The following is a 14,295-nucleotide window of genomic DNA, read 5'->3' as shown; positions in this document are numbered from 1 at the left end:
AGCCACTGCAAACGAACTCCAGACGCGTGCGCCCCCTTGTGCATAGGAAAGGGGAATTCTTTTTTAAGGAGGGACTCTGGTTTATGGAAAAACAGATTAATTTTAATAATAAGGTATGTTGCAGTCAGGTTCACATTGCTGGTAGAAATCACCCAACCAAGAGCAGCTTGTGGGAAGAAAGAAGTTTATTTTGGCTTATAGGCTCGAGGGGAAGCTCCACGATGGCAGGGGAAAATGATGGCATAAGCAGAGGGTGGACATCACTCCCTTGCCAACATAAAGTGGACTATAGCAACAGGAGAGTGTGCCAAACACTAGCATGGTGAAATTGGCCATAATACCCATAAGCCTGCCCCCAACAGTACACCACCTCCTGGAAGCGCTAATTCCCAAATCTCCATCAACTGGGAACCTAGCATTCAGAACACCTAAGTTTATGGGGGACACCTGAATCAAACCACCACAACATATTTACTCCAATATATCCAAATATCAGCATTTCAACATGAAACATATATATATATATACACACATGTATATAATATTATACATATATATATATATATATATATATATATTTTTTTTTTTTTTTTTTCAGGTAGGATCTCTTTCTAGCCCAGGCTGACCTGGAATTCACTATGAAGTCTCAGTGTGGCCTTGAACTCATGGCAAACCTACTTCTGCCCCCAAGTGCTGGGACTAAAGGTATGCACCACCACGCCTGGACCAAAATCAATACTAAAAATTAATATTTTATCTATTTATTTATTTGAGAGAAAGGAGCAGAGAGAGAGAGAGAATGTGTGCACCAGGACCTCTAGCCACTGCAAACAAACTCCAGATGCGCATGCTCCACCTTGTGCATCCAGCTTTACATTGGTACTAGGGAATTGAGTCTGTGTTCTTTGGCTTTGCAGGCAAGTCCCTTAACCACTAAGCCATCTTTCACAGCCCTTGAAATATTTATGTATATTTTGAGAGACAAAGAGGCAGAGAGAGAGAGAATGGGTGTCTAAGGCTTCCTGACTCTGCAAACATACTCCAGACACATGTGCCACTGTGTACATCTGGCTTTACAGAGTTACTGGGGAACAGAAACCAGATTGTTCGTTAGGCTTTGCAGGCAAGCCACTGACCTATCTCTCCAGCCCTGAAACCAATATTTTAAAGTTATACATCATATATTTCTTCATGACAATCTATGAAATCCAATGTGTAATTTGCGTTGACAACATATCCCCATTCAGAGGCTAAATGTCTTTGAAAATACTTGATCTGTATTTAAAATCTTATAAAATTTACAGTTGAAAAAGAGGACTGTAGTTGGGGGTGGTGATGCATGCCTTTAATCCCAGCACTCTGGAAGCAGAGGTAGGAGAATTACTGTGAATTCCAGGCCAGCCTGGGACTACAGAGTAAGACCATACCTTGGAGACAAAAAAAAAAAAAAAAAAAAAATCAAGGAAAGAAAAGAAAAAGGACTCCTGCCTCAGCTGGGATCACAGGTGTGCATCATGCCCAGAGACGATGGTATTCTGGTTGATGGGAATTTATTATCAAGTTTCCCAAGTGTCAGGAGTTTGAGAAATATGGAGGGGAAAGTGACTGTACGGATGGCAAAGTTGGGAAGTTGTTGCTGAACAGAAGGTTTTGGAACAAGAAACAGCTTAAAGTGATTAACCGACAACTAAAATCAAGTGTGAAGGCAGAGAGTGCCCTGGGAACAGAGAGCTGATACCCAGTCCAGGGTCTGCCCCTAAGGACAGCCGCACTTCCAAGAGGCTTAAACTCAACCTGGGTGGTTTGCTATGCCCAAGACCAAGACCCTGACACTGAAATGCAAACTTCTGGGTTGATCACCCTGAAACCTTGAACCCTGACAGTGCTTGAGCCCTGAAGTGATCTCCTCTTTCCCTGAGGCTGAGCTGGAGCCCTCCCTCCTGGGGATATGTGTACCCCCTATGCATCTGCCCACACCTGGCTCTCAGCTGTCATGGTGTCTAGGCCTGGGAGAAGAGGGACCAAATCCCAAGGGAGCTGCTGACTCCAGTTAACAAGTGCCAAGGGGTGCCAGGAACATATGGTAGGGACCCTGCTCTGAGAGTGACAGGTCAAGAGGGGCAGAGCCAGCAACCACACAAGGGAGAGTTTATCCATTTGGGAGCATTCTTCCAGGCCATAGATTAATGCCCTGGCCCTTAGGGGATGGTGCCAACATGTTGCCAGATGGTTTCTAGAAGCATGGAGAAGGGACTGGAGCTCACTAAGCAAGGCAGAAGTAGGAGAGTTGTTGTGGATGGTGGAAGAGGGTCTAAAGACTCAAGGTGGGCATGGTGGCATGAGTGTACCAGGCCTCACGAGAACACCAGGAAGACGCATGCAGATCACTAAGGAAAGTGCTCATGATGGGCACGTGTATGACTAAGCAGCGGCTCTTCCCCGACGCTCCTGCACAGGCCAGGGCAAGGGGGGGAGCTGCGTGTGGAACCAGGATGCTGATGGGGAGGAGCCAACGGGCCAGAGCTTGCTTTTATCAGAACAAGCACCATGGCAGGCCAGGTGGAGTCACAGGTATGCAAGAGAGCCCCGTAACAACGGGGATAACAGAGAGACAGACATGGCATCACTCAGTCTTAGGATCAGAAAGAAGTCAGGAGCCAGGCGTGGTGGCGCACGCCTTTAATCCCAGCACTCGGGAGGCAGAGGTAGGAGGATTGCCATGCGTTTGGGGCCATCCTGAGACTCCATAGTGAATTCTAGGTCAGCCTGTGCTACAGCAAAACCCTACCTCAAAAAACCAAAAAAAAAAAAAAAAAAATTAAAAAAAGAAGTCTTGGCTGGAGAGATGGTTTAGCATTTAAAGTGCTTGCCTGTAAAGGCTAACGACCTGGGTCCAATTCCCCAGTACCCACTTAAAGCCAAATGTTTGCAGTGGTTGGAGACCCTGGTGTGCCCATTCTCTCTCTCTCTCTCTCTCTCTCTCTCTCTCTCTCCTTGCAAATAAATAAATAAAATACTAAGGGAAAAAAAAAAGTGACTGAGCATGGTGGCACACGCAGCAGTGGGGAGACAGAGGTAGGAGGATTACCTTGAGTTCAAGGCCACCCTGAGACTACATAGTGAATTCCAGGTCAGCCTGGGCTACAGCAAGCCCCTACCTTGAAAAACAAAACAAACAAAGAAAAAAAAAAGTCAGGTGGAAGGTCATCAGACCAGGTTGCCTTAAAGAAGCTGCACTTGGGAAGAGGAGGCAGGAGCACTGTGTGTTCAAGGCCAACCTGGGCTACACAGGGAGGTCCTGACACACACACACAAAAAAAAAACAACAGAAAAATTTGGCATTCTGTGGCACCTCACATTCGCCTCAGGCCTCCTTTGCCTCCACTGGCATTGGGCGCCCTCTCCTGCGTGTGCCCCAGGACAGCACTCACCGGCCTCCTGCCTGCAAACGAGCCCGAGGGCTCTGCGAGGCAGGGCCATTTCCCCACTTCCCTGGCTGTCGCGTCTGTAGTGGACTTAACTGTGGGCAGGGACTCTCCAGGGGGGCGGGGCGCAAACTAGCGCAGCAGAAGCGCCTGGGAACTCATTAGCCACACCAGCTTTGAGCCCCGTCCCACACCTGCGGGTTTCAGCCGCTGGCAATGGGGCTGTCAGCAATGCCGCTGTGAGTCTCAGGTGATGCTGGTCCTGGCTCCAGTCTGAGAATTACTGGCCTAAACTCAAAATGTGTCCACGTCTTTAAAAAAAAAAATTGTTTAGGGGGCTGGGGAAATGGCTTAGCGGTTTAGGAGTTTGCCTGCAAAGCCTAAGGACCCTTGTTTGGTTCCCCAGGACCCAGGTAAACCAGATGCAAAGGAGGCATATGCATCTGGAATTCATTTGCAGTGGCAAGAGGTGTGCCCATATTCTCTCTCTTTTTCTCTGTCCTTACAAATAAATAAAAATAAAAACAGGACTGGACATGGTGGCACACGCCTTTAATCCCAACATTTCAGAGGCAGAGGTAGGAGGATCGCTGTGAGTTCAGGCCAGCCTGAGACTACAGAGTGAATTCCAGGTCAGCCTGGGCTAGACTGAGACCCTACCTTAGGGGCAGGGGTGGGGGGAAAGTGTTCTAAACAGCTCATAAAAGCAGTTGTCCCCACGGTAACCTTTGTAGTTGCAGAATCGTGTGTGTTAAGATTTCTCAAAGCATTTGTAATTTGCTGATTTATAGTAACAATGGCCTAGGACTGCATTGGTTCAATTGAATTTTCCGTCTCTTAATGTATGAGAGGTTCCATTGTGTGAACAGTGAAATATGAGCTGTCAGTTCAGTCTCAAGCATACAAAACTGTGAAAGAAAAGTAACTGTAGACAGCCAGCCAGGAGTAATTAAGATAACTGCCTTACTTACATCATGCGATTGTTAGCTGATATTAATTTTTTAGCAATCACATCCATTTTAATGGATTGGTGGTGGGGGTTAGGGATAAATGTGAATTTAACAATTAAGAATAGTAGTTGTGTTTTTTTTGTTGTTGTTATTTTGTTTGTTTTTTCAAGGTAGGGTCTCATTCTAGCCCAGGCTGACCTGGACTTTTATTATGTCATCTCAGGGTGGGCTGTAACTCATGGTGATCCTCCTACCTCTGTTTCCTAAATGCTGGGATTAAAGGCGTGCGCCACCATGCCCTGCGTGCTAATTGTTTTTTACTCAGGAGAATTCATGTGAGGAGGGGTTTTGCAGATAACAAACAACCTTGTAATGCAAGAGGAAGAATCTAAGTAGAAAACATGTGGTATGACATAGTTTTCCTCAAATATTAATGCCTTAGGACACTGTTAGAAGTAACGTATAAGAGTATATAAATATGTACATACAATATGTAAGATATTTGAAGACTGGGCAGTAGAATATGTCATTTATTCTGAATATATCTTTTATTTATTTATTTTTATTGCTCAGTATTATTTTAGATATTCGAGGTTTTTTGTGATTCCAAATGAATTTTTGGATTGTTTTTTCTATTTCCATGAAGAAAGCCTTTGGAATTTTGATAGGGATTGAATTAAATGTGTAGATTGCTTTAGGTAAGATTGTCATTTTCACAATATTGATTCTTCCAATCCAGGAACAAGGGATGTTTCTCCACTTTCTAGTGTCTTCTGCAATTTCTCGCTTGAGTGTTTTAAAGTTCTCATTGTAGAGGTTCTTTACTTCCTTGGTTAGGTTTATTCCAAGGTACTTTATTTTTTTTGATGCAGTTGTGAATGGGAGTGATTCTCTGATTTCATCCTCTGTGTGTTTGTTGTTAGCATATATGAAGGCTACTGATTTCTGTGTATTTATTTTGTATCCTGCTACATTGCTGTAGGTTTTGATCAGCTCTAACAGCTTGCTAGTAGAGTCTTTAGGGTCTTTTATGTATAGAATCATGTCATCTGCAAATAATGATAACTTGATCTCTTCCTCTCCAATTTGTATCCCTTTTATGTGTGTCTCTTGCCTTATTGCTATGGCTAAGACTTCCAAAACTATATTAAATAAAAGTGGGTACAGTGGACACCCTTGTCTTGTTCCTGATTTTAGTGGAAAAGCTTCCAGTTTTTCCCCATCTAGTAATATGTTGGCTGTAGGCTTGTCATAAATAGCCTTTATTATATTGAGATATGTTCCTTCTATTCCCGGTCTCTGTAGGACTTTTATCATGAAGGGATGTTGGATTTTGTCAAATGCTTTCTCTGCGTCTAATGAGATGATCATGTGATTTTTGTCCTTCAACCCGTTTATGTAATGTATTACATTTATAGATTTGCGTATGTTGAACCATCCCTGCATCTCTGGGATAAAGCCTACTTGGTCAGGGTGAATGATCTTTTTGATATATTCTTGTATTCTGTTTGCCAATATTTTGTTGAGAATTTTTGCATCTATGTTCATGAGGGAGATTGGTCTGTAATTTTCTTTTTTTGTTCTATCTTTGCCTGGTTTTGGTATCAGGGTGATGCTGGCCTCATAGAAGGAGTTTGGTAGAATTCCTTCTTTTTCTATTTCCTGGAAAAGCTTAAGAAGCAATGGTGTTAGCTCTTCCTTAAAAGTCTGGTAAAATTCAGCAGTGAATCCGTCCGGGCCTGGGCTTTTTTTAGTTGGGAGATTATTGATAACTGTTCGGATCTCCATGTTTGTTATAGGTCTATTTAAGTGATTAATCTCATTTTGATTTAATTTAGGTAGGTCATATAGATCAAGGAAATCATCCATTTCTTTCAGATTTTCATACTTTGTGGAGTATATGCTTTTATAGTATGTCCCTATGATTTTTTGAATTTCTCTGGAATCTGTTGTGATGTTACCTTGTTCATCTCTGATTTTATTAATTTGTGTCTCTTCTCTCTTTCTTTTGGTCAGATTTGCTAAGGGTTTATCAATCTTGTTTATCCTTTCAAAGAACCAACTCTTTGTTTCATTAATTCTTTGGATTGTTCTTTTTGTTTCTATTTCATTAATTTCTGCCCTAATCTTTATTATTTCTTCCCGTCTACTGATTTTTGGTTTGCCTTGTTCTTCTTTTTCCAAGGCTTTAAGGCGAAGCATTAGGTCGTTTACTTGCGACCTTTCTAATTTCTTAATATAGGCACTCAAGGCTATAAATTTACCTCTTAGAACTGCCTTCATTGTGTCCCAGAGATTTTGGTATGTTGTGTTCTCATTATCATTTGACTCTATAAATTTTTGATTTCCTCTTTGATTTCTTCATTGACCCATTCATCATTTAGTAGTGTATTGTTTAGTTTCCATGATTTTGTGTATGCTCTATAGCCTTTCTTGCTACTGAATTTATTTATTTTTAAAGACAGGGTCTTACTTTTAGTCCAGTTTGGCCTGGAACTCACTGGAAGGAAAGCTGAAGAGAAAGGCATTGGATTCAAACTACAACAGAAAACCACTTACTGCAGACACAACGAACGGTGAGGGCTCTCTGCACGGACTAGAGGCTCTCTGCGTCTCCCCAGAGCTGAAGTGCAGCTTACAAATAGACAGGTCAAAGAAGCAGGTATGGGTGAGAGTCTAGGGGCTGTTGATGGTATATTCTGAGAAGTGATTCAGGAAGTGTGGTTTCTGAGGTTGTAATGCCCCAGAAGTGTCAGTGTGGTTCGGGGTTGTTTGTGGGTCAGCATATGGGTTGTTTCTCTGTGATCTGTGGGTGGCTTAAGTCAATGTTTGTTTATGGGTCATGAACTCCAGGAGACCCTGTTTTTCTTTTTGGGCCAAAGGAGAGTCCTACACTCCCCTCTGCATTTGTTTTATGTGGGCTCTGGGATCCAAACTCAAGTCCTCATAACTGTGCAGCAAGTACTTTACTCACAGAGCCATCTCTCTTTTCTTGAATTTATTATTTTATTTTTAAAAAATATTTTATTTAGGTAGGCATGGTGGCACACGCCTTTAATCCCAGCACTTGGGAGGCAGAGATAGGAGGTTCACTGTGAGTTCAAGACCACCCTGAGACTGCACAGTGAATTCCAGGTCAGCCTGGGCTAGAATGAGACCCTACCTCAAAAAAAACCAAAAAAATTTATTTATTTATTTATTTATTTGAGAGAAAGAGAGAGAATGGTGTGCCATCCACTGCAAATGAACTCCAGACACGTGCGCCCTCTTGTGCATCTGGCTTACATAGGTCCTGGGGAATCAAACCTGCGTCCTTTGGCTTTGCAGGCAAGCACCTTAACCACTAAGCAATCTCTCCAACCCTATTATTTTATTTTATGTTTTTTTATTTTTATTTTATTTATTATTTTTTAATTTTATTTATTTATTTGAGAGTGACAGACACAGAGAGAAAGACAGGTAGAGGGAGAGAGAGAGAATGGGCGCGCCAGGGCTTCCAGCCTCTGCAAACGAACTCCAGACGCGTGCGCCCCCTTTTGCATCTGGCTAACGTGGGACCTGGGGAACCGAGCCTCGAACCGGGGTCCTTAGGCTTCACAGGCAAGCGCTTAACCGCTACGCCATCTCTCCAGCCCTGTTTTTTTTTTATTTTTATTAACATTTTCCATGATTATAAAATATATCCCATGGTAATTCCCTCCCTCCCCACTCCCACACTTTCCCATTTGAAATTCCATTCTCCATCATATTACCTCCCCATTACAATCATTGTAATTACATATATACAATATCAACCTATTAAGTATCCTCCTCCCTTCCTTTCTCTTCCCTTTATGTCTCCTTTTTAACTTACTGGCCTATGCTACCAAGTATTTTCCTTCTCACGCAGAAGCCCAATCATCTGTAGCTAGGATCCACATATGAGAGAGAACATGTGGCACTTGGCTTTCTGTGTTTTTGGTTTTTTGAGGTAGGTTCTCACTCTGGCCCAGGCTGACCTGGAATTCACTATGTAGTCTCAGGGTGGTCTCAAACTCACAGAGATCCTTCTACCTCAGTTTCCCAAGTGCTGGAACTAAAGGTATGTACCACCATGCCCCACCCACTGAACCATCTCTTTAGCCCAATTTTAACAGGTTTCTTTTTTTTTTTTTAGAGAGAGGGACAGAAAGAGGCAAATAGAGAGAAAGAGACTATAGGTACTCCAGGGCCTCCAATCAATGCAAATGGACTCCAGATTCATGTTCCACTCTGTGCATTTGGCTTTACATGGATAGTGGGGAATTAAACTCAGGTAATCAGACTTTGCACCTTCAACTGCTAAGCCATCTCTCCAGCCCCTTAACGGTTTTTTTTTTCTTTTTTCTTTGTCTTACTCTCTACCCCAGGCTGACCTGAAATTCACTATGTAGTCTAACAGTGACCTCAGACTCACAGTGATGCACCTACCTCTACCTCTCAAGTGCTGGGATTAAAGGCATGCACCACCATGCCTGGTGGTTTTTTTTTTTGGTTTGGTTTTTTGAGGTACAATCTCAGTCTATCCTGTGCTGACCTGGAATTCACTATAGTCTCAGGGTGGCCCTGAACTCATGGCATTCCTCCTACCTTTGCCTGAGTGCAGGGATTAAAAACATGTGCCACCATGTCCAGCTACACTTTATTATTATTATTATTATTATTATTATTATTATTATTATTACTATTTATTTGAGAGAGAGAGAGAGAGAGAGCAAGAGAGAGGGAGATAATGGGCATGTCACAGCCTCCAGCTTCTGCAAACAAATTCCAGACACATATGTCCCTTTGTGCACACGTGTAATGTTGCCAGTTTATATCACTGTACGTCTAGCTTATGCAGGATCTGGAGATTTGAATGTGAGTTCTTAGGCTTTGCAGGCAAGCACCTTAACTGCTAAGCTATTTCTCTAGCCCCAGACTTTAAAAAAATCTTTTGGGGCTGGAGAGATGGCTTAGCGGTTAAGTGCTTGCCTGTGAAGCCTAAGGACCCCGGTTCGAGGCTCGGTTCCCCAGGTCCCACGTTAGCCAGATGCACAAGGGGGCACATGTGTCTGGAGTTCGTTTGCAGTGGCTGGAAGCCCTGGTGCGCCCATTCTCTCTCTCTTCCTCTATCTGTCTTTCTCTCTGTGTCTGTTGCTCTCAAATAAATAAATAAAAAATGAACAAAAAAATATTTAAAAAAAAATCTTTTTTATTTGAGAAAGAGCCAGAGAGAGAGAGAATGGGAGTGCCAGGGCCTCCAGCCACTGCAACCGAACTCCAGATGCATGTGCCCCCTTGTGCATCTGGCTAACGTGGGATCTGCAGAATCAACTGGGATCCTTTGGCTTTGCAGGCAAACACCTTAACTGCTAAGCCATCTCTCCAGCCTTTTTTTTAGTTACTTATCTAACCTCCTTTTTGTTATTAGTTTGTTCAGATTTTTCTTTCTTCGTGATTGCTTTAAAAAGTTTATTTTTTGTTTTGTTTTTGGAGGTGGTGTTTCACTCTCGCTCAAGCAGGCTGACCTGGAAGTCACTCTGGAGTTACAGAGCAGCCCTGAACGCATAACTCACGGCGATCCTCCTGCCTCTGCCTCCCGAGGGCTGGGATTGAAGCCAGGTGCACCACGCCCGGGATTTTTTTTCTAGTCTTAATTTCTTTTCTAAAAAATGTATTTTAAAAATATTTTATTTATTTATAAGATTGAGAATGGGTGTGCCAGGGCCTCTAGCCACTGCAAATGAGCTCCAGATGTGTGTGCCACCTTGTGCGTCTGGTTTTGTGTGGGTTCTGGGGAGGCGAACATGGGTCCTTTGCTTGGCAGGCAAGCGCCTTAACTGCTGAGTCATCCCTCCAGCCCCAAGAAGTTACCATTTTTGAGTTTAAACTCAGTTCAGCAGTGAGAGTCTGAGAGCAGCTGCCAAAAAATTGGTCTGAATTTGATCCTTAGACTTTGAAGAAAAAAAAAAAAGCTTATTTTTCTTTATAACAAATTTGACCTTTATGGCTGCTCCCAGATGAAGAGTGGTGGCCGCTCGTGGCATACTGACAGTTAGTGCTTCTGTGCCATGCCTTAGATGCCCAAGGGGGCGCACAAGTCTGGAGTTCATTTGCAGTGGCTGGAGGCCCTGGCACGCCCATTCTCTTCCTACCTCCCTCTCTCTCTCTGACTTGCTCTCTCAAATATATATATGTATTTAAATGTAACTTTCCCCCCGCTTTTCTCTGCTTTAAAAGCTGACTGAAATCCTAAGCATGCTTGCCCTGACACTTTGGGGCTTTCCTACCTCCCCCTCCAATAAATCTTCATTGCTTTACTCATGCCTTGTTTACATCCCTAATTTTGCCAGGTCACAATAAAGAATCCTACAGTATGAAAACCTGCAATGCTGGGATTATATGTATATGCCACCCAGCTTCATGAAATGGTGAGATAAAAAGTTTAGGGGGAATCTGAGACGTACATCCTAACAATGCTTTAGCAATCTTAGACAACAGAGAAAAAAAAAAACTAGGGCTGGAAAGATGGTTCAATGGGTAAGGTGCTTGCCTGCAATACCTAAGGACCCAGGTTCGATTCCCCAGCACGTACTTAAGTCAGATACACAAGGTGGTCCATGGGTCTGGAGTTTTTGCAGTGGCTGGAGGCCCTGAAGGGTCCATTCTCTCTCTGTCCCTGTCTTTCTTTCTTAAATAAATAGATTTTTAAAAGAAAAAAAAAAGGTTTAGGGGGGTGTGGGGAAATGAATCAGTGGGTAAAGTGCTTGTCATACAACTCTGAGTACCTGAGTTCAGATCCCCAGGCCCCACATAAAAGCTGGAAGCTGTGGTTGTCTTCTGGAATCCCCGTGTGCCTAAAGTGAGAAGCAAGGCAGGGAAAACATTTCCTAGGAGTGGTGAACACTGAGCAAGTCACCCTGCCTCAAATGAGATGGATAGAAAGGATAAGTGGAAAGTTGTCCTCTGACCTCCACATGTGCACCATGACGTCATGTGTCCACCTGAAAATAACATGCCAAATAAATAATATGAAAATATCAAAAATTGGTCAGGTATGGTGGTGCACATCTTTAATCCCAGCATTTGGGAAGCAGAGGCAGGAGGATTACCATAAGTTTGATGTCACCCTGAGACTACAGAGTGAATTTCAGATCAGCCTGGGTTAGAGTGAGACCCTACTTTGGGGGAAAAAAATGACACCGTGTAAAGGAATTTTAGAGTTGGGGAAAAGTCCTTGAACTCTAAACCCTGAGTTTGTGTCTGTTTTTAACCAAAGAATTAGATAAACCAGACTGAGAAGGATAATTTTTGAACCATTACAATATGTACAATGTGCAAAGGAGAGGCCTGGCCTGTAAATGGAGGAGGGGAAAATGGGTACTCCCGCATGGCCAGAGAGCTCCCGCGGGAGGTGAGCATGGGACTGAAATGTAAAAAGGGATTTGGGGAGAGGAAAAAGTGCAGAAAACTCCTGCCGTGTGGAGGGCAGGGGGCATAGAGAGCCCATGTGGGAGACAGGGTCTCCCTTCATCTCACCTGGGCTGAAACGAGGGGAAGCTTACCAGCACAGGTACCTGGAAGTTGAGGAGAGATGAACCACCAACAAAAGAGACTTTCCCAAGGCTGGAGAGATGGCTCCGAGATTAAGGCAATTACCTATAAAACTGAATGACCCAGTGATTCCCCAGTACCCCTGTAAAGGCAGATGTACAAAGAAGTGCCTGCATCTGGAGTTCATTTGCAGCAGCTAGAGGCCCTGGCACACCCATTCTCTCTCATAAATAAATAATAATTAATAAGATATTTATTTTTTATATTTTACTTATTTGAGAGAATGGGTACACCAGGGCCTCCAGCCGCTGCAAATGAACTCCAGACGCATGTGCCACCTTGTGCATCTGGCTTACGTGGGTCCTGGAGAATCAAACCTAGGTCCTTTGGCTTTGCAAGCAAACGCCTTAACTGCTAAGCCATCACTCCAGCCCTAAATAAGATATGTAAAAGAGGCTTGCCCACCTGGTTAGGATCTACATTTAATTGTAGTGTGGTGGACTTTACCTTTACCTTCAGGCTCAGGTGAGTCTGAGAGAGAGCTGTGATTAGTCTGGACTCAGGAGCCTGGCTCAGGAAGAGGCCAGCCATGATGCCAAGTTTTGGGGCTGAATTCTAGGAAAGGGGAACTCTCTCCCAGGAGGGGCTCAGGTTACTCCTTCAGTCAAGAGGTAAGGAGAGGAGAGATCCTTCTCTGATCTCTAGTAAAGTGGAGATTGCAAGGGTAGACTTAAGGGCATTTCTGATTTTTTTCTTTTCTTTCTTTCTTTCTTTTTTTTTTTTTTTTGAGGTAGGGTTTTACTCTAGCTCAGGCTGACCTGGAATTCACTATGTAGCCTCAGGGTGGCCTCAAACTCATGGTGATTCTCCTACCTCTGCCTCTCTGGGATTAAAGGCATGCCACCACGCCTGGCCATTTCTGCTTTTTACTTTCAGGGCCCAGTCACCCTAAACTGCCTAACAAAGCTACCTGATGCTTTCTCATAAGTCCTATTATGTGGGTCTATGGGAAGTGTGACATTCACTCAAAAGGCTTCATGGGAGGACAGTGGATCTCCTGTGTTGTTAGGGGTGAGACATAGTCTCACTGCACTAACCCTAATGAGGTATGCTCTAAGATGGGGCACAATTAAAAATAGAGACCCACTGGTCATGGGGCACACACCTTTAAACCCAGTACTTGGGAGGCAGAGGTAGGAGGATATAGTGAGTTTGAGATCACCCTGAGAGAACACAGTGAATTCCAGGTCAACCTGGGCCACAGTGAGACCCTACCTCGAGCCCCCCCCTAAAAAAAGAGACCCTCCTGACTTGTGGAGGTGAAACCCAGCTTCACTCCAGAGCCAAACCCATCCAGTCAGCCAGGCTGGACTGACTGGAAGGGAAAACTACAAATAGGACCAGGTCCTGCACACTCATCATCTTGGACCAAGTCACAACCTGGTTACCCATCAGTGTTCCCGATCAGGGCGTCTGCCAGAAGGGCAGGCAGGCCCAAACACCATCAGCCACCAGCACTGCTCCCTCCTGCTCTGGAGAGCAGTGGAGAAGGCTGGAGGGGGAATAGCGAGGGGAGAGGGAAGGACTCCTTGCAGTATGTACTGATCTGCCTTGGATGAGAGGGAGGGAGCTCCCAGAGGAAGAAAAGTAGCCCCTGGCCCTTTTGGAGTATAGCGGGCTGTCCTTTCTCTGCTGCCCTCAAGTACCACCAAAGTATAGCCTTGGCTAGTGTCCTTTAATTGTAAACAGGAAGTAAAGCTTTCCATAAATGGCCAAAAGGAACTCCTTAGATGGGCAAAGGTAGTCTGGAATCACAGCCTGAAGGCCTTTGGGTCTCAATGGAGAGCCGCCTTAGCCAGAGACTTTTCACCATAGGCTGCTATCAGCTCCCGCTCCAACCACAGGAATGAAGAGAGAACAACAGAGGCAAGGAGGCTGATTTGGCTCCCAATCCGTTTTAACTTCCTTTCTTGTCATTTATTATTATGCATTTCAACCCAACAAATCCAACTCTATGGAATGTGGCTAGAAAAATACATGCATCTGCCTTATGTGGGTCTTAGAGAATTGAACCTGGGACCTTTGGCTTCACAGGCAATAGCCTTTGCTGGTAAGCCATCTCTCCAGCTTCTAACATCTTTTATTTTAGTTATTTGCAAGCAGAGAGAGGTGTGGAGAGGGTGAGTGAAGAGAATGAGAGAAGGAATGGGCACACCAGGGGCATCTTGCCATTCACTGCAAACTCCAGATGTATGTACCACTTTGTGCATCTGGCTTACATGGGTGCTGGGGAATTGAACCTGGACCATCAAGCTTTGTAAGCAAGCGCCTTTAACTGCTGAGCTATCTCTCCAGCCCGTTTCCAA

The sequence above is a fragment of the Jaculus jaculus genome, chromosome 1, assembly GCF_020740685.1.
Source record: "Jaculus jaculus isolate mJacJac1 chromosome 1, mJacJac1.mat.Y.cur, whole genome shotgun sequence".
NCBI classification, from domain to species: Eukaryota; Metazoa; Chordata; class Mammalia; order Rodentia; family Dipodidae; genus Jaculus; species Jaculus jaculus.
Note: the sequence above shows the minus strand (reverse complement) of the source record.